This window comes from Lissotriton vulgaris, chromosome 1_1 (assembly GCF_964263255.1).
Source record: "Lissotriton vulgaris chromosome 1_1, aLisVul1.2, whole genome shotgun sequence".
In the NCBI taxonomy this organism is placed as follows: Eukaryota; Metazoa; Chordata; class Amphibia; order Caudata; family Salamandridae; genus Lissotriton; species Lissotriton vulgaris.
In genome coordinates this window covers 1670304700-1670326697 of record NC_141685.1, presented here as the reverse complement: position 1 = coordinate 1670326697, position 21998 = coordinate 1670304700, and the positions used below count along the sequence as shown (strand labels likewise).

General features: G+C 43.1%; 1 pseudogene; it reads left to right on the top strand.

Annotated features, from left to right (window-relative positions):
* The first annotated feature begins 18226 nt into the window (after positions 1 to 18226).
* LOC147751037 (uncharacterized) overlaps positions 18227 to 21998 on the top strand; it is a 35001-nt pseudogene continuing 31229 nt past the window's right edge.

Below are 21998 nucleotides of genomic sequence, written 5' to 3'. Positions count from 1 at the left end.
TCTATTTGTTGAGGAGCAGATGAAAACAGGTAAGAATATAACTTGCAGTTACATGCGTCCGCAACAGTGTTGGTTTTGGACTTCATCAAGTAGGTACATTAGCAGTAGTATGTAAACGATCAGCTCCATTGTGGCACAGGTGAGTTTAGGGGAGTTTTGGCCTTTTATACCTCCATTTCCGCAGGCTCAGATGTGGTGGTTGCAACTCCAGATTCATGTTGGGTGTAAGGCTCTGGCCTATCTTGTCACCGACGTGGTTGGGATTTCCTGGCGCTGGCAGCAGGACTCCGGTGGCCTTTTATCCATGAACCACATGCGTCCTAATACTATGGCCAGACCGCCATCGGTATGGCGGTAAATATGATGACGCGGCAGTCCCAAATTCGTAATCAGGCCCTGAGTTCTTATTATGTCAATATTAGTTGTCTGTAATTTTTTTGTAGATGTTTTATAGTTTTGGAAATATTTTTAAAGTTTTGTTTTTGAGATTTGTTTTATTTATTATTTGTGGGTTGTTCAGTTTTGTAAATCTGAGGCTAAAATGTGTTATATTTTAAATAAAATATATATGTATATTACATTGGTTATTTAGAGTATTAGTTATGTAACTGTTTTAGTTCATTAATTATTTAAGGTTTGTTTTGCAAATTGGTAATTTTTTTTCTTTTACTTAGATAATTAGGGTATTAATTGCATACATTATTATTGATTAAATGGATTTGTTTTGTTGTAATGTGTTTTGCTTTAGTTTTTATGATATACTATTTTTTACATGTTTCTTATGATTTGTTTGATTTATTTAGTATTATTTTTGCATTCTTTTACTGTACCTTTTATAAGGTTTTGGGTAAATAATGTTTAAAGTGGTAATTTTTTTAATATGTTTATTTTTTAAATACATTTTTAGAGTTTCTGTTTGGCTGTTTATAGAATTTTTTTACATTTAATATTTTAGAGAGTATTTTATTTAATATCATTTTATATACATTTTAATTTTTGTTTAAAAAAAAATACCAATTTATTTTTTTACAACATTTTTTCTACTGTTGCTTAGATTGGTGTGGAAATAGCATATCTGACCCCTCCAAAGACTTACACTTTCCCTACTGTTGCATACATTTGAGTGGGATTAGTAAATCAGACCTCCTTCAAAGTCCAACACTTTACCTACTGTTGTTTAGGTTGTTTTGGCAATAGTAATTCAGATCAATCCAAAGTCTAACACCATACCAATGTTGCTTAGGTTAGTGTTTGAGTTGTGAATATAATCCCTCAAAAATGTCCTGCACTTTCCCTACTGTTGCTTAGGTTGGAGTGGGCATGGTAAATATGACCTCTCCAAAGTCCAACACTTTTCCAACCGTTGCATAGATTGGGGTCTGTTTAGTACTTTTTATGCTTCTAAAGTGAATTTTACTACTGTTGTTTGAGGTAATGTGGGAGTGGAACATTTTATTCCTTCATATATAACTTGTTGACATTATTTTGGTTGTAACCGGAATGTTAATTTTGTATATTTTGTTTTTTTGTTTACTTTATATTTGAATGAAGTTGATATTTATTTCAAATTGTATATGATTATTAATAATGTTTTAAAATATTTTCCTAATTTGTTGGAAATATATCAAATTTTATTAACTGTTGTTTGTACAGTAGTATTTTTGAATTTTTGTTACATTTGTTGTTTATTTTTGTTGTATTGTCATTTTTGATTTTTTATATTTTTATGTGATTTTATTTTAGACCATATATTTACTGTAATTTTACTTTTTTTTATTGTGTGCGCTTCTTGAACAGTGAGGTCTAATAATGTGTTTTATAATGCTGTTTTAATTATTAGTTAATATATTATATATTTAATTCTTTATATTTTTATGACAGCTGTATATCAGATGCACTTTAAACTGTTTAGTTATTCATATTTGTTTTCATTAAAAAACATTTTAATTATATATTGTTTACTATATATATGTTATGGTTTAAAGTAATTTGAAAATATTTTTTAAGTACCTTTATTTTTGATTATATATAGTTATATATGTTAATTAGTTATGTAGTGTTTTAATTTTATATACTTTTAAATATATATACTTTTAAATAAATATACTTGCCTACGCAATCTTGATGTACTACCACAGTATTTTGAAGGCAATATTTTTGTAGTTTACATTGTAAGAATATAACCTCGATATATTGAATCACAATATTTGTGCTGTGCTAATTGTGTATTGCTATATTTTTCACATTGATATTGAGTCATAGAAGCAAAAAAGTCACTCTTGCTAAATGAAGTGGACATCTCTCCTGCGAAATCCAAATGGCTTACACATCATTAAAACTTAATTTTTCTTTTTTTAGCAAATTTGTTTTAGTGCACTTAAAGGACTTAAGATGGCTCAATTATTTTAACTTGAAAACTGTTGCTCATGTATTATCTATATATACAAAAACGAAAGTATGTCTGTCTGTCTGTTTGTCCTTTAGCATTACTACATCATTCATCCGATTGCCATGAAACTTTGGGAAGTTGTTGAGTACACTCCCGCGAAGGTAGCTGTCAAAAATTTTGTTTAAAAATCGCCCCCCCCCCCAGGGCCCTCATAATCTTTCGAATACTGAAATAGACAGTAAATTAGCGAGCATCGTCGACAGTTATGACCCCCAAGCGGAATTCGATTGATCAATCTACATCAGAAGCACAAAAGAAAAAGGCATTACGAGCTTCAGAAACAGACAAGCAAGGGGAAGCAAGATTAGAAGCTGTTCGAATACAAACTGCTCAAGCCCGTAATGGTGTTCGAATACAAACTGCTCAAGCCCGTAATTCTCAAACGAACGAGCAAAGAGAATCAAGATTGGAAGCCGATCGAGTACGCACTGCTCAAACCCGTTCTTCTCAAACGAACAAGCAACGAGAATCAAGATTGGAAACAGATCGATTACGCACTGCTCAAGCCCGCTCGAATGAAACAGGAGAGCAACGAGAATCAAGATTGGAAAACGATCAATTAAGCACTGCTCAAGCCCACTCGAATGAAACAGGAGAGCAACCAGAATCAAGATTGGAAGCCAATTGAGGATGCACTGCTCAAGCCACACTTAGAAATGTTTTCAAAAATAAAATGAATAAGTTTCAATAACAATGACTCAATGTAAATTTAATGTTATCATAACGAGTTTCCTTGAATTTCCTTTCTTTTGAGATTGCAGCAACGCGCGACGGGTAAGCTAGTGTTTTATATTTTTGCCACACATTTTTCCTGAACATAAGGTTGATGTATGTATATATCTACCTATCTATCTATGAGTGGTATTTGTAGAGAACAGGAAGTGTGGGTGTCCTGGGTTACAACTGAGGTTTTCTTCACTGAAGCAAGCTGTATGGTTGGGGCGAATCCTAACAATTGGAAATGAGAGTCTTTCGCTCCTTTGTGAATTGCAGAAGGGCTAGGTTGTCCCAGATCACCAGAGCATAGATGGCGAAGTTTCTCTTCTCTTTATTTTTGCTTTGTGGCAGTTTTTTGTTTCTAGCTCAGAAATGCCCTTGCTTCTGGACTGTCCACTTGAGGTAGTTAATTTCTCTTGCAGGTGCTTAGGGGTGCCATTCCTGGTGGCCTTATATGTTATGAAGCTTATGTTGAAGATGATACTGGCAAAGAGAGGGAACCAGTGTATTATTGTCATGGTCGTAGTGATAAGGCATGGGTGTGGAATTCCTGTAGCAGAATGCCCAGGACATATTGTGTGTGGTCAAGGAGAACAAGTTTTCAAGTTTCTTTGTCCATGGGACAAGTAGGCCCAACCCCCAGCAGTAAAAACCCTCACAGTGCAAATTTCTAGTACCACATTATGGATCAGGGCAGGGAATTGTCTGCAGCTAAGGTAAAATGTGTGCCCATATGTTATTGCTGTTTGAACCTTTATGTATGGTTAAATAATGCCAACCCTTTATTATTACGGTCAGTGCTCAAAGGAAATGTTGTAAGTTCAGACTGTGCTACTGGCACTGGTTCCAGTATAAACAGGTGTAGACATGTTTGCAAAGTTTAACAATGTAAGGCTACATATAATGTTCCCAGAATGCTCTCTAATTAGATGCAAATATTTTCAGAAGCTGGAAAGCAAGATTGATGATTCTTTGATTTCAAAATAAAATGTTCACAAAAAAACGCAACTAGAAAACCTAGAAAAAAAATGTTTTGCTAAACTACTGTGAAATATTAGGTACCATTTCTTTGAAGCATAAGTCAATAAAATGTGTGTTATGAATGCTAGTATTTCTGAAAAATATTAATACTGGAAATCAGTGTACTCAGTTTCAATTAGATTAGAGGAAACATGAAAATAAACAAGCATTGACAAAGCCAATAGGTCTGTCATTGGTGGTCAACCTTTTGGTTTTGTCAATGTGTGTCTTGTTTAGACACAGTTTTTGTAAAACTTTGTTGTTGTGGGAGCTGCCAGGCCCTGACAATTAGAAGCAAGCATTGTTATAAAGCAAAAATGTTTTTGGCATCAAAAAGCTCATAATGCGACGTTAATTCCTGGCACTAAACAAAACTATTTGTATGCTGATATGCTCATTGTGAAAGTGCAGAAAGCGGTCACTCACAGTGAAGCCAGAGAGATAGAATTTTAATTTTGAAAAAGGTCGTGGTTAACGCCAGACCTAATTAGGGTCCCAATTCCTAAAGATATTCTCAAAAGTGCACCCATGGTATATGTCCTTGCATTCGTGCAGATTCACTGCTTTCATGGATTCACAAGTACAGAAGTAGGCCAGAAAATTGTACTCAAACAAAAGATTTGTGAACTGCATTTTAGCACGAGCAAATATGCATGTGTAAATTTGCTCATGCAAAAATCTGTTGAGTGTTTGTTTACACGTTCTCTTTCCCTCCAGCCACTGTTTTCCCAACCCTGGAAATAGTTTTACTTCTTGTCAAGAATACATTTCCAACCTTTTTCAGTATGGGAAAAGATTAGAGCAAATGTGGTGAAAAGTATGTGATCTGTCATCTGAGAGGCTATTATCAGAGCTCTTATATAATGAGGTTGCTGCCATAATGTGTTGCAGCACTACATGCACTAATGGGACAAGGGGATTTTTTACAGGACATGTAGATTTATGAAGCAACCTGTCCCAAGGTCAAGTACACTGTAGGGGGGCTGGGTGGATATAACGACATAGGGCTCAGGGAGCTTCTAAGTGTTGATATTTATTTGTGATACAAAATAAAGAATAAGGCTGATATGAATCTTGGCAGAGATTGATGTTGTCTGTCGGTATGGTATAACTGATGTTTGGTTGTCTTTCTTTTTCTTTAGGTGTCCAACTTCAGGATGGCGCCGTCAGGAGCCGTGAGAAAAAAAACAACAGTAAGTATGCAGGTGGTATGTTGAGGTTAATCTTTCTTACAACATCACCACACCCTTTTTAGTGATCAAATGACGGGAAAAGTAAACCTAGGTTGTATAAAATAACATGGACCTAGATTGTTCTTGAGGAACTCATCCCTTAATGCACTGCTGCCAGGCGAACCAGAAATTCATTTCCTTTCCTTACACAAAGCTTTATTTAATTAGTGCTCCCGTCCTTTCTTCTATGACTCTCATACGCGTGTTTTTCCAAATCCGGTTAGCCCCTCAGTAAACAGGTGCACTCCCACCCTGTTATTGTCACCTAGTTTGAGTATTCAGTCCTGTCTAAAAAGGACCCTTCACTTACTGCCTGGTAATTAAGGCTCTTTGGTGGTTTAAGTAAAAAGTGTAGGTTTCAAACTCCGTCATACTATGTGGCACTGACGCCTTTGAAAGCCCAGTGTGCAACACAAAGAGAATGCCTTCACCGTGCCCTCCCTTTGTTACAAACCCGCTCTGGTGGCAGATCCACCACTCCTTGCTCCAGGTCTCCAGGGTCCCATCAAGGTTGGTGGTGTCGTTAGCTGGCTTCTCTACATCGGATGGTTCACCTGTGAGTCAGCTGTGTATTCTTCCTTCTTGAGGCTTTTCGGCTTCCCACGCAATGCCTCCTTGACATTCTGCAGCGTCGTTTCTCCTCCTTTCAGCCATCGGATTGGTTCTTGCCTTTTTGGGCCCTGCCCACCTGTCCAGAAACATAGTAGTCCCTTGTTTGTGTTATTTGTGGCTGGTGTCTACTCTGCTTAACTCATTCCTTCATTTTTCCATAGGTGTTCCTGGCTTCACGGCGGCCGTCCATGCGAACCAAGGGTTTTTCTTTTGGTAAGTAGGGGGGCTCTGGAATCTCCTCCTTACATCAACATGTTATTAAATTCCACACCCCTGTACACTCAATTGACTTTAGGTTCTCCAGTATTGGGGTGTTTTTCATAGATTCACTTGCCTGAATCATTCCCCGTCGTCGGAGTGGGAGTCCCACAGTACATAAAAAATGCAAAAATGTGCATAAAATAACCAGAAAACCTTGGTAATAACAAACCAGGAAGTAAAGTAGCCCTAAACTACAGGAGCAAAAACTCTCACACTCATGACTATCCTAGTCATTTTGTATAGACCAAATTGCAGCCAAACAGGAGTCAGCACCCACCAGAATGCTCTCCCCAGAGATTCAGGCTCTCAGATTTTCTACCGCACGTCGTGTGAAGGGAGTCTCCCTGAGCTCTGCTCAGTTCTTCACAACTTTATTGTTTTTTTCCTTCTTGAAGATGTCATCTTCTAAATCCCTATTTAGACCTTGTGAATCTTGTGGAAAGCTTAGGCTATTTAAGGAAGATCCCCACAAGAAATGTATTTATTGTCAATATCCAGATCATGAGGTAAAGGAGTGTAAGATCTGCAGAACCTTTCCACAGAAGACCCTCGGAGACAGAGAAGGTTGTCTTCTCCTGTGGCTGCAGAAGATCAAGGACCAGGATAACCATCTTTCTGAGGTAGGGAGTATAGCTTCGGGATCTTCTATGTCCTCTAGAAAGAGGGAAGCTGAGGTTGAGATTACTTCTCCTGGGGCAAAGGTGTTGAGAACAGCCCAATCCTCCAAGGGTTGTGGTGTGCCTTCGGGTTCTTCTTCAAAAAAGGCTTTTCCACCTGCTAAATCTGGTCCTGGAACGCCCCCGAGAAAGTCTGGAAAATCTTCATCTTCCAAAAAACGATCTCAAAAAGATTTACCTCAGAAAATGACTCCGTCGATGGCAGCGTCGACGACGGCTTCTCCATCGACGAGTATCATCGGCGACGCTTATTCTAGTTCGACGATTACCTACTCATCGCCGAAGCCACAGATGGTAATGTCTTCAACCTCTTCTCCGCCGACGCTCTTCTATGTAGCAGTTTGACCCATCTCGTCGACAAAGGTAATGCCAGCGAATGCCGACGCTCCATCATCGGCGAAGATCCTTAAGGTCCCATCGACGAGCGCATCATCGTCAAAGCATATCTCGTCAACGCACATCTCATCAACGAAGGTCAGCCCGTCGATGGAATACTCGTCGACGAAGACCACCCTACCGTCAACGGTCCCATCGTCGATGAAGAGTACATAGTCGTCGACAGCCACATCGTCGACGAAGCCAACATCGTCATTCACGGGCGCATCGTCGACTAAGTCCACCTCTTTGTCGACAAAGACCGCCTCGTCGTCGACGGCCACATCGTCGACGAAGACTACCTTGTCGTCAAGAACATCGTCAACGAAGATTGCTTCGTTGACGAAGACTGCCTCGTTGACGAAGACATCGACAAAAACATCGTCGACAATGAATCTACCTTCAATGAAGGTTACTGTACAATCGACGGCCATTACTGTTCCACCTTCTCCGTCAATGGCACCGCCGACGGTTGTTCCATCGACTCCTCCACTTTCATCATGTAAGGAGTTGCAAGTCTGGTCTGCTGCGTCGTCTGCAGTTACTTTGCCATCACCATCTACGACTGCTTACTTATTAGAAAGACGGGGTTCTTCTTTAACGGTTCTTTCCCCGCTAAAGTGGCCGGAGCAATTGTTAGACTCTGAGGAGGATGAGGAGTCTGAGGAGGATGAGAGATTTCATGCAGCCAGGAGTCCATCTGAGCTGCTTATAAAGTGCAAAGATGAGGACCAAGAAGAGGAAGAAGAACAACAATTCCTTGAACCTCAGGGTAGGGCTCCTAACTCTGGACATACGGCACAGATGCCCTTAGATCTCCTCAACAATTTACAATACATGCTAAATGACTACTATCGCCAATTCCCACCATCTGAATCGGGCGAATCACACCTTTCTACACATATGCCTCAAACTTCTACATCAAGTTTTAGACCTTCAAGACAATCTTCTCCGATACCAACTTCAGAGAAACGACCTACAGTTCCTCCTTCTCCTATACCATCTCAACACACACAAGGGGATGTAACTTCTGATGACGACAGAGAGGAAGGAGAGGTTGATGATAAATCACTATCATCGGAGTGGGACGATTATCTAACACAAACACCTCCTCCAACAGACCCACCTGCTGCGAACTCTCCGCCTGTTGATATCGAAGACTACCTTGTCGTCAAGAACATCGTCGACGAAGATTGCCTCGTTGACAAAGACATCGTCGAAAACATTGTCGACAATGAATGTACCTTCAATGAAGGTTACTGTACCGTCGATGGACATTACTGTTCCACCTTCTCCATCAATGGCAACGCCGACGGTTGTTCCGTCGACTCCTCTACTTTCATCATGTAAGGAGTTGCAAGTCTGGTCTGCTGCGTCGTCGACAGTTTCTTTACCATCACCATCTACGACAGCTTACTTATTAGAAAGACAGGGTTCTTCTTTAACGGTTCTTTCCCCGCTAAAGTGGCTGGAGCAATTGTTAGACTCTGAGGAGGATGAGAGATTTCATGCAGCCAGAAGTCCATCTGAGCTGCTTATAAAGTGCAAAGATGAGGACCAAGAAGAGGAAGAAGAACAACACTTCCTTGAACCTCAGGGTAGGGCTCCTACCTCTGGACATACAGCACAGATGCCCTTAGATCTCCTCAACAATTTACAATACATGCTAAATGACTACTATTGCCGATTCCCACCATCTGAATCGGGTGAATCACACCTTTCTACACCTATGCCTCAAGCTTCTACATCAAGTTTTAGACCTTCAAGGCAATCTTCTCCGATACCAACTTCAGAGAAACGACCTACAGTTCCTCCTTCTCCTATATCATCTCAACACACACAAGGGGATGTCACTTCTGATGACAGAGAGGAAGGAGAGGTTGATGATAAATCAGTATCGTCGGAGTGGGACGATTATCTAACACAAACACCTCCTCCAAAAGACCCACCAGCTGCAGACTCTCCGCCTGTTGATATCGGAGGGTTCCATCTTATAATGGAAAGAGCGACAAAAAGATTCTTAATCACTATGGAAACTAAACAGGATGACTGTTTACTGTATGATTTTAAAGATCAACCACAGAAACAGGTTAAGACACTTCCAATAATTTACTTTATTTGGAAAGAGGGCCTAAAGATAATGTATGCACCGAATTCTCTTCCGGCTGTGCTGCCTCGGGTAGATAAAAAGTATAAGGCACCTCTCACTTCCCCAGCGTGCCTTATAGGACAGTCTAAGTTTGAGTCAGTTGTCGCCCAGGCGGCTCAGAGACGCGCAAGAAATCCATCTTCGCAAATATCTGCTCCACCGGACAGGGATGACAGACGGCTGGATTCCATCGGCAAGAAGGTTTCGACTATAGTAGCAACTACAGTGCATGCTGCCAATTCCCTAGCGTTTTTAGGGAGATACGGCAGGCAGATGTGGTCAGACAGATCGCCATACATCGACAAGCTTCCGGAACCCGAAAGATCTGAGGCAAGGAAGATAATGCACGAAGGAGAATGTACCTCCGCAGAGATCATTGATGCTGCAGTTGATGTAGCAGCTACTGCTTTCAGGCAACTGGCAGGGGCTGCAGTGCTGAGAAGGCAAGGTTGGCTGAAATCGACATCTTTCCGTCAAGAAGTTCAGTCAAAGATCATAGACATGCCTTATGATGGGGAGTTTCTCTTTGGTCAACATGTGGATGAAGCATTACAGACCATAACGAAAGACACGGAGACAGCAAGATCGCTAGGAAGTCTTTAATTTCGTAAGCCGTCCTTTCGTGGCGCAAGAGGACATGGACATTTTACCAACAGAGGGCGTTACTCTCAACAACGTACATATCAAACCTCTCAAAATAATCAAAGATACCAGCCATACAAGCAACAAACGTACGGTCAACGAGGAAACAATTATTCACAGGCGAGAAGGAAGTCTTCTTATCGAGGAAGAGACTCCTCCAAGAATAAATGAGACGGACAGCCTGCCACCATCTCTACCCTTCCTAAAATCGAAAATTGGAGGAAAAATATCCTGTTTCTTATTGAATTGGTCAAAAATTACTACATACAAGTGGGCCCTGGATGTAGTGGCCAGGGGCCAAGCAGGGGAATTTGGCAAATCCGCTCCAAATTCACCTCCAAAGGGTCCACCACCAGCTCATCTAAAGGAGCTGTTCTCCCAAATACATGTAATGATTCGGGAAAGAAGCGATCAAAAAAGTTCCCCAACTTCAAAGAGGAAGAGGGTTTTATTCAAGATTTTTCCTCATATGCAAGAAGTCAGCAGAATGGTGCCCTATCCTCGACCTGCGTGCCCTCAACAAATACCTCAAAAAATTGTCCTTTCAGATGTTAACGCTTCAATAAATCCTCCAGTTTCTCTCAGAAGGAGATCACATGGCAACCCTCGATCTTCAGGATGCATATTTCCATGTGCCCATCCTTCCCAGGCACAGGAAGTTCCTAAGGTTCAGAGTGGCTGGCAGGGACTTTCAATTCAAGGTCCACCCTTTTGGACTTCGCTCAGCTCCCCGAGTTTTCACAAAGGTATTAGCTCCAGTGGCAGCACACCTTCTTTTGGAAGGCATTCACATTTTTCCATATTTGGACGACTGCCTTATAAAGGCCAGTTCTCTGGTAACAGCAAAGGTGCACGTTCAAAGGTGCCTGTCGCTTTTTCAGTCTCTGGGTCTTTCAGTCAACTTCGAGAAATCACGTCTGATTCCGACTCAAAGAAAATCTTTCCTGGGAGCCACTTTAGACACTCAGCTGACTCAGGCTTTCGTTTCAAAAGAAAGGTAACTCAAAATCTACAAGATGGCTTCACTTCTACTGCAAAAAGAGTATGTTTCCGTTCGGCTGTTCAAGTCTTTCCTAGGGATGATCTCCTCGTGCATCCCTCTAATTCCCAACTGCCGTCTCAGAATGAGACCCTTACAGGATGAACTCAGTCTCCAATGGATACAAATTTCAGGGTCATTCGAGGAGAAGACATGATCAGCATAACTCCGCGAACAAAAGAGACTTTCCAATGGTGGATAAACAGAGACAATCTAAGAAAGGGATGTTCATTCCTGACAGATGTACCAAGATTTACCATCACCACAGATGCATCCCTGGAAGGATGGGGCGCACACCTTCAGGGGTTGACGGTCAACTGAAGATGGAGTGTGCAACAGAAGAAGTGGCACATAAATCTGTTAGCACTACGAGACATTTTTCCTTCCTTAAAGTCCTTTCGAGCAGTCATCGAAGAATCCAGAGTTCTGATTCGAACAGACAATACAACAAGTATGCATTACTTAAACAAACAGGGAGGGACAAGACCGGCCCTAATATCTCAGCAGGCGCAGGAGATTTGGGATTGGGCTCTGGATCACAACATCAATCTGTCAGCAGTTCACGTTCCAGGGGTTCCCAACGTGTTAGCAGACTCCCTCAGTCGGTCTGCAATATCCTATCATGAGTGGGAGTTACACCAACCAATCTGGATTGGGTATTTCGGGAGTGGGGTCACCCCGACCTGTTGATATCGAAGACTACCTTGTCGTCAAGAACATTGTCGACGAAGATTGCCTCGTTGACAAAGACATCGTCGAATACATTGTCGACAATGAATGTACCTTCAACGAAATTTACTGTACCGTCGATGGCCATTACTGTTCCACCTTCTCCATCAATGGCACCGCCGACGGTTGTTCCGTCGACTCCTCCACTTTCATCATGTAAGGAGTTGCAAGTCTGGTCTGCTGCGTCGTCGGCAGTTTCTTTGCCATCACCATCTACGACAGCTTACTTATTAGAAAGACGGGGTGCTTCTTTAACGGTTCTTTCCCCGCTAAAGTGGCTGGAGCAATTGTTAGACTCTGAGGAGGATGAGAGATTTCATGCAGCCAGAAGTCCATCTGAGCTGCTTATAAAGTGCAAAGATGAGGACCAAGAAGAGGAAGAACAACACTTCCTTGAACCTCAGGGTAGGGCTCCTACCTCTGGACATACAGCACAGATGCCCTTAGATCTCCTCAACAATTTACAATACATGCTAAATGACTACTATTGCCGATTCCCACCATCTGAATCGGGTGAATCACACCTTTCTACACCTATGCCTCAAGCTTCTACATCAAGTTTTAGACCTTCAAGGCAATCTTCTCCGATACCAACTTTAGAGAAACGACCTACAGTTCCTCCTTCTCCTATATCATCTCAACACACACAAGGGGATGTCACTTCTGATGACAGAGAGGAAGGAGAGGTTGATGATAAATCAGTATCGTCGGAGTGGGACGATTATCTAACACAAACACCTCCTCCAACAGACCCACCTGCTGCAGACTCTCCGCCTGTTGATATCGGAGGGTTCCATCTTATAATGGAAGGAGCGACAAAAAGATTCTTAATCACTATGGAAACTAAACAGGATGACTGTTTACTGTATGATTTTAAAGATCAACCACAGAAACAGGTTAAGACACTTCCAATAATTTACTTTATTTGGAAAGAGGGCCTAAAGATAATGTCTGCACCGAATTCTCTTCCGGCTGTGCTGCCTCGGATAGATAAAAAGTATAAGGCACCTCTCACTTCCCCAGCGTGCCTTATAGGACAGTCGAAGTTTGAGTCAGTTGTCACCCAGGCGGCTCAGAGACGCGCAAGAAATCCATCTTCGCAAATATCTGCTCCACCGGACAGAGATGACAGACGGCTGGATTCCATCGGCAAGAAGGTTTCGACTATAGTAGCAACTACAGTGCGTGCTGCCAATTCCCTAGCGATTTTAGGGAGATACGACAGGCAGATGTGGTCAGACAGATCGCCATACATCGACAAGCTTCGGGAACCCGAAAGATCTGAGGCAAGGAAGATATTGCACGAAGGACAATGTACCTCCGTAGAGATCATTGATGCTGCAGTTGATGTAGCAGCTACTGCTTTCAGGCAACTGGCAGGGGCTGCAGTGCTGAGAAGGCAAGGTTGGCTGAAATCGACATCTTTCCGTCAAGAAGTTCAGTCAAAGATCATAGACATGCCTTATGATGGGGAGTTTCTCTTTGGTCAACATGTGGATGAAGCATTACAGACCATAACGAAAGACACGGAGACAGCAAGATCGCTAGGAAGTTTTCAATTTCGTAAGCCGTCCTTTCGTGGTGCAAGAGGACGTGGACATTTTACCAACAGAGGGCGTTACTCTCAACAACGTACATATCAAACCTCTCAAAATAATCAAAGATACCAGCCATACAAGCAACAAACGTACGGTCAACGAGGAAACAATTATTCACAGGCGAGAAGGAAGTCTTCTTATCGAGGAAGAGACTCCTCCAAGAATAAATGAGACGGACAGCCTGCCACCATCTCTACCCTTCCTAAAATCGAAAATTGGAGGAAAAATATCATGTTTCTTATTGAATTGGTCAAAAATTACTACAGACAAGTGGGACCTGGATGTAGTGGCCAGGGGCCAAGCATTGGAATTTGGCAAATCCGCTCCAAATTCACCTCCAAAGGGTCCACCACCAGCTCATCTAAAGGAGCTGTTCTCCCAAATACATGCAATGATTTGGGAAAGAAGCGATCAAAAAAGTTACCCAACTTCAAAGAGGAAGAGGGTTTTATTCAAGATTTTTCCTCATATGCAAGAAGTCAGCAGAACGGTGCCCTATCCTCGACCTGCGTGCCCTCAACAAATACCTCAAAAAATTGTCCTTTCAGATGTTAACGCTTCAATAAATCCTCCAGTTTCTCTCAGAAGGGGATCACATGGCAACCCTCAATCTTCAGGATGCATATTTCCATGTGCCCATCCTTCCCAAGCACAGGAAGTTCCTAAGGTTCAGTGTGGCTGGCAGGGACTTTCAATTCAAGGTCCACCCTTTTGGACTTCGCTCAGCTCCCCGAGTTTTCACAAAGGTATTAGCTCCAGTGGCAGCACACCTTCTTTTGGAAGGCATTCACATTTTTCCATATTTGGACGACTGCCTTATAAAGGCCAGTTCTCTGGTAACAGCAAAGGTGCACGTTCAAAGGTGCCTGTCGCTTTTTCAGTCTCTGGGTCTTTCAGTCAACTTCGAGAAATCACCTCTGATTCCGACTCAAAGAAAATCTTTCCTGGGAGCCACTTTAGACACTCAGCTGACTCAGGCTTTCGTTTCAAAAGAAAGGTAACTCAAAATCTACAAGATGGCTTCACTTCTACTGCAAAAAGAGTATGTTTCCGTTCGGCTGTTCAAGTCTTTCCTAGGGATGATCTCCTCGTGCATCCCTCTAATTCCCAACTGCCGTCTCAGAATGAGACCCTTACAGGAGGAACTCAGTCTCCAATGGATACAAATTTCAGGGTCATTCGAAGAGAAGACATGATCAGCATAACTCCGCGAACGAAAGAGACTTTCCAATGGTGGATAAACAGAGACAATCTAAGAAAGGGATGTTCATTCCTGACAGATGTACCAAGATTTACCATCACCACAGATGCATCCCTGGAAGGATGGGGCGCACACCTTCAGGGGTTGACGGTCAACTGAAGATGGAGTGTGCAACAGAAGAAGTGGCACATAAATCTGTTAGCACTACAAGACATTTTTCCTTCCTTAAAGTCCTTTCGAGCAGTCATCGAAGAATCCAGAGTTCTGATTCGAACAGACAATACAACAAGTATGCATTACTTAAACAAACAGGGAGGGACAAGACCGGCCCTAATATCTCAGCAGGCGCAGGAGATTTGGGATTGGGCTCTGGATCACAACATCAATCTGTCAGCAGTTCACGTTCCAGGGGTTTCCAACGTGTTAGCAGACTCCCTCAGTCGGTCTGCAATATCCTATCACGAGTGGGAGTTACACCAACCAATCTGGATTGGGTATTTCGGGAGTGGGGTCACCCCGACCTGTTGATATCGAAGACTACCTTGTCGTCAAGAACATCGTCGACGAAGATTGCCTCGTTGACAAAGACATCGTCGAAAACATTGTCGACAATGAATGTACCTTCAACGAAATTTACTGTACCGTCGATGGCCATTACTGTTCCACCTTCTCCATCAATGGCACCGCCGACGGTTGTTCCGTCGACTCCTCCACTTTCATCATGTAAGGAGTTGCAAGTCTGGTCTGCTGCGTCGTCGGCAGTTTCTTTGCCATCACCATCTACGACAGCTTACTTATTAGAAAGACGGGGTTCTTCTTTAACGGTTCTTTCCCCGCTAAAGTGGCTGGAGCAATTGTTAGACTCTGAGGAGGATGAGAGATTTCATGCAGCCAGGAGTCCATCTGAGCTGCTTATAAAGTGCAAAGATGAGGACCAAGAAGAGGAAGAAGAACAACACTTCCTTGAACCTCAGGGTAGGGCTCCTACCTCTGGACATACAGCACAGATGCCCTTAGATCTCCTCAACAATTTTCAATACATGCTAAATGACTACTATTGCCGATTCCCACCATCTGAATCGGGTGAATCACACCTTTCTACACCTATGCCTCAAGCTTCTACATCAAGTTTTAGACCTTCAAGGCAATCTTCTCCGATACCAACTTCAGAGAAACGACCTACAGTTCCTCCTTCTCCTATATCATCTCAACACACACAAGGGGATGTCACTTCTGATGACAGAGAGGAAGGAGAGGTTGATGATAAATCAGTATCGTCGGAGTGGGACGATTATCTAACACAAACACCTCCTCCAACAGACCCACCTGCTGCAGACTCTCCACCTGTTGATATCGGAGGGTTCCATCTTATAATGGAAGGAGCGACAAAAAGATTCTTAATCACTATGGAAACTAAACAGTATGACTGTTTACTGTATGATTTTAAAGATCAACCACAGAAACAGGTTAAGACACTTCCAATAATTTACTTTATTTGGAAAGAGGGCCTAAAGATAATGTCTGCACCGAATTCTCTTCCGGCTGTGCTGCCTCGGATAGATAAAAAGTATAAGGCACCTCTCACTTCCCCAGCGTGCCTTATAGGACAGTCGAAGTTTGAGTCAGTTGTCACCCAGGCGGCTCAGAGACGCGCAAGAAATCCATCTTCGCAAATATCTGCTCCACCGGACAGAGATGACAGACGGCTGGATTCCATCGGCAAGAAGGTTTTGACTATAGTAGCAACTACAGTGCGTGCTGCCAATTCCCTAGCGATTTTAGGGAGATACGACAGGCAGATGTGGTCAGACAGATCGCCATACATCGACAAGCTTCCGGAACCCGAAAGATCTGAGGCAAGGAAGATATTGCACGAAGGACAATGTACCTCCGTAGAGATCATTGATGCTGCAGTTGATGTAGCAGCTACTGCTTTCAGGCAACTGGCAGGGGCTGCAGTGCTGAGAAGGCAAGGTTGGCTGAAATCGACATCTTTCCGTCAAGAAGTTCAGTCAAAGATCATAGACATGCCTTATGATGGGGAGTTTCTCTTTGGTCAACATGTGGATGAAGCATTACAGACCATAACGAAAGACACGGAGACAGCAAGATCGCTAGGAAGTTTTCAATTTCGTAAGCCGTCCTTTCGTGGCGCAAGAGGACGTGGACATTTTACCAACAGAGGGCGTTACTCTCAACAACGTACATATCAAACCTCTCAAAATAATCAAAGATACCAGCCATACAAGCAACAAACGTACGGTCAACGAGGAAACAATTATTCACAGGCGAGAAGGAAGTCTTCTTATCGAGGAAGAGACTCCTCCAAGAATAAATGAGACGGACAGCCTGCCACCATCTCTACCCTTCCTAAAATCGAAAATTGGAGGAAAAATATCATGTTTCTTATTGAATTGGTCAAAAATTACTACAGACAAGTGGGACCTGGATGTAGTGGCCAGGGGCCAAGCATTGGAATTTGGCAAATCCGCTCCAAATTCAACTCCAAAGGGTCCACCACCAGCTCATCTAAAGGAGCTGTTCTCCCAAATACATGCAATGATTTGGGAAAGAAGCGATCAAAAAAGTTCCCCAACTTCAAAGAGGAAGAGGGTTTTATTCAAGATTTTTCCTCATATGCAAGAAGTCAGCAGAATGGCGCCCTATCCTCGACCTGCGTGCCCTCAACAAATACCTCAAAAAATTGTCCTTTCGTATGTTAACGCTTTGATAAATCCTCCAGTTTCTCTCAGAAGGGGATCACATGGCAACCCTCGACCTTCAGGATGCATATTTCCATGTGCCCATCCTTCCCAGGCACAGGAAGTTCCTAAGGTTCAGAGTGGCTGGCAGGGACTTTCAATTCAAGGTCCACCCTTTTGGACTTCGTTCAGCTCCCAGAGTTTTCACAAAGGTATTAGCTCCAGTGGCAGCACACCTTCTTTTGGAAGGCATTCACATTTTTCCATATTTGGATCACTGCCTTATAAAGGCCAGTTCTCTGGGAACAGCAAAGGTGCACGTTCAAAGGTGCCTGTCGCTTTTTCAGTCTCTGGGTCTTTCAGTCAACTTCGAGAAATCACGTTTGATTCCGGCTCGAAGAAAATCTTTCCTGGGAGCCACTTTAGACCTTCAGCTGACTCAGGCTTTCGTTTCAAAAGAAAGGTAACTCAAAATCTACAAGATGGCTTCACTTCTACTGCAAAAAGAGTATGTTTCCGTTCGGCTGTTCAAGTCTTTCCTAGGGATGATCTCCTCGTGCATCCCTCTAACTCCCAACTGCCGTCTCAGAATGAGACCCTTACAGGAGGAACTCAGTCTCCAATGGATACAAATTTCAGGGTCATTCGAAGACATGATCAGCATAACTCTGCGAATGAAAGAGACTTTCCAATGGTGGATAAACAGAGACAATCTAAGTAATGGATGTTCATTCCTGACAGATGTACCAAGATTTACCATCACCACAGATGCATCCCTGGAAGGATGGGGCGCACACCTTCAGGGGTTGACGGTCAACGGAAGATGGAGTGTGCAACAGAGGAAGTGGCACATAAATCTGTTAGCACTACGAGCCATTTTTCCTTCCTTAAAGTCCTTTCGAGCAGTCATCGAAGAATCCAGAGTTCTGATTCGAACAGACAATACAACAAGTATGCATTACTTAAACAAACAGGGAGGGACAAGATCGGCCCTACTATCTCAGCAGGCGCAGGAGATTTGGGATTGGACTCTGGATCACAACATCAATCTGTCAGCAGTTCACGCTCCAGGGGTTTCCAACTTGTTAGCAGACTCTCTCAGTCGGTCTGCAATATCCTATCACGAGTGGGAGTAACACCAACCGATCTGGATTGGGTATTTCGGGAGTGGGGTCACCCCGACCTGGAATTGTTTGCAACGAATCAAAACCGCAAATGCCCACACTTTTCAAGTTGGATTCCCCACAAGAAATCATGCGGGGATGCGCTTTAGAGAAACTGGTCTCAGATATATGCTTACGCCTTTCCTCCAATTCCGTTGGTTCACAAGGTCATCAGAAAGATGAAGAGGCAACCATGCCGCCTGATCCTTATTGCGCCCAGGTGGCCTCGACAGTATTGGTTCACTGAACTTCTCCTCATCTCGGAGTGCAAACCCATTCAGTTGCCACCAATACCGAATCTATTGACGGTACAAGGGGGTCAAATTTGCCACCCGGACACAGCCTCCTTCAAATTAGCAGCATGGCTCCTCAACACATTGAGTTCGCCCATTTAGACATTCCGGCAGATTGTCTAGAGGTTCTAGCCAACGCTAGGGCGCCGGCCACAGTTAAAACTTACAAGCTCAAATGGAAAAGGTTTTGTGCCTGGTGTCAGTTGGCTAATCTTCATCCAATTCAAGCTACACCACAAAAGATCTTACCGTTCTTCCTTCATCTTGCCAGATTGGGGCTTTCTCACTCCACTCTGAAAGTATTTTTGGCTGCCATCTCCAGTTTCCGTCAGGACGGAACTACTTCCCTGTATTCATCAAGAATAATTCAACAATTTTTCAAAGGCTTATTTCGAATGTTTCCTCCTGTTCGACGTCCACCTCCATCCTGGTATTTAAATGTGGTGCTCGCTCAGCTTATGCCTCTCCCCTTTGAGCCTATTCACAAAGTGGATCTCAAGTGCCTTTCATGGAAAGTTTCCTTACTCTTAGCACTAACGTCAGCTAGAAGGGTCAGTGACATTCAAGTATTCACTACTAAATCTCCTTTTTTACAATTTACGTCAAATTCAGTAGTACTGCGTACTAATCCGACCTACATGACAAAGGTTCCCGCTGACTTTCATCTTAATGAACCGGTGATTTTAAAGACATACTTTCAAAATCCACAAACAACGACGGAAAGAGCCTTACATTCGTTAGACATCAGAAGATGTCTCAAATTCTATATCCAACGAACTGCTGCATTAAGAAAGACAGATCAATTATTTGTAGCATACTGAAGACTACGTCAAGGATATGCTGTATCCAAACAAACTATAGCCCGATGGGTGTCTTCAGCAATTAGCCTATGTAACCAACAAGCGGAAAGACCTCTACAAGCTCTGCCAAGAGCCCATTCTACAAGAGCGGTCTCCTCTTCTACTGCTCTCTTTGCTGGTGTGCCTCTCCATCAGATTTGTAGAGCAGCGACTTGGTCCAGCAGGCATACCTTCACCAAACATTACTGTTTAGACACTGCAACTGATGCAGATGCTTTCGTGGGAAGAGCAGTTCTTCGCAATCTTTTCAAATAAGTTGAGCCTCTGTTCTCCCTCCTCCTCTGTGCTCTTTTTAGACGCTTATTTTGACATATTATTCTCTTTTGCTAAGCATACATGTATACTGTGATACAAGGAGCGTCTAATGAGCATGTTGAGTTTGTACTGCTATCTACTCTGATTCAGACATGTGAATCTATGAAAGACACCCCAATACTGGAGAAGAACAATAGTCACTTACCTGTAATCTGTGGTTCTCCAGTATTGGTGTCTTTCATAGATTCACATGCACCCGCCCACCTCCCCTTCAGAGGCTCCTCAGCGAGTATAGTGGTTTAACTCCTGTGCGAGAAAATCTGAGAGCCTGAGCCTCTGGGGAGAGCATTCTGGTGGGTGCTGACACCTGATTGGCTGCAATTTGGTTTATACAAAATGACTAGGATAGTCATGAGTGTGAGAGTTTTTGCTCCTGTAGCTTAGGGCTACTTTACTTCCTGGTTGGTTATTACCAAGGTTTGCTGGTTATTTTTTGCAAATTATTGCTTTTTTATGTACCGTGGGACTCCCACTCCGACGACGGGGAATGATTCAGGCATGTGAATCTATCAAAAAGACACCAATACTGGAATACTACAGATTACAGGTAAGTAAGTATTGTTCTTTTTCAAGACAGTCGGTCATTAGAATGGCGGACGGACTTTTGTCCGTCCGCCATCCAATTGTATTTGGTACCACACGCCTACAAGTCAGCGGTCCCACAGGGCAAATTAGGATGCGACCGTCACCGTGGCGGTCGCAGTGCCCATGTTTTCTATTGCTGCGAGTGCTGCGCTCTGCAGCAGCAGCCGCAAGATAAAAATTACTCTCCACACATATCCCTGCACTATATGGCAGACATTATGCAGTGCCTACCACATGGTGTAGTGATATGTAGTGGGCCCCATAGGTGCCCCCAAGTGCCTATGTCCTAGGCCCAGGAGTTAGGGGGGCCCGCTACAGTCCCCTAAATCCGTTTCCGCCAGCCGTTTTGCTGCGGTTTGACTGCTGCAGAACAACCGGAAGAAAGGGATATTGTAAACCATACGGCAGTGCCTGACAGGCCCCGTTGCCATTCTGGGACAACAGGGAGGTCCGACAGGCGGTCAGATAAAGATCACCTGTCGGGACCATGGCAGTCGATGTTTCTGACTGCCACCCGTCCAGAAGCAATTGTAATTTGGCAGGCGGAGATCCCTGTTACGATGGCCGAGGGACCGCCACCGACAACCTGCCATCGTAATAAGGGCCATAGTACATACTCAGTCATCTTTAGGTCTTTCAAGACAAGGTTTCAGCATGTAAAATTTCATCACAAGGAAAACATTGTGGTGTCAGTGAGACTGCAGAGCAGGGCATTGCCTAGGTCAAAGTGCAAGAAGACTTCAGCTTGAACTAACTTTCTGAAGTCTGTTCGGGGAGGAAGGGATTCACTTTCTGCAGCGGGGAGAGATCGTACGATCCTGTGTATATTTTCTTGCTAATATTTTCATTGAAGCAGAGGTCAGTGTGAAAGTTGAAATCAAGTGATATTACATTCAGTGTCAGATGGAGGATGAATCCGTTCAAGCTCATTTCAGACAGACAGCTTGAATTTGTGATTGTTACTAATGGTGAACTCCAGAAATTCTGTCATGGTCAGGACAAGTTTTAGGAAGACGCTGTACAATCAATTTTTTATGCGATTAGAGTGGTTGTATGACGTTACAACGTGGGCTTTTACCCCGCATGCCTTTACAACGCGGGGCTTACAACAAAAGTCGTTACAACGACTTTCGCTGGAGGGCGCTGGATAGTGGAATAGTTTAATTTTCTATTTTAACTCCAGCCCACGTTGATAGTAGGGAAGGTGTTGGATAGAAAATTAAAACTATTCCCTATCCAACAGCGCCCTCCAGCGAAAGTCGTTGTAACGACTTTCGTTGTAATCCCTGCGTTGTAATGGCATTGTGGGGTAATCCCCGCGTAGTCATGGCTGTTCTCCGATTGGAGTAGCTTTTAACTCACTGTATGTCATAAATGGT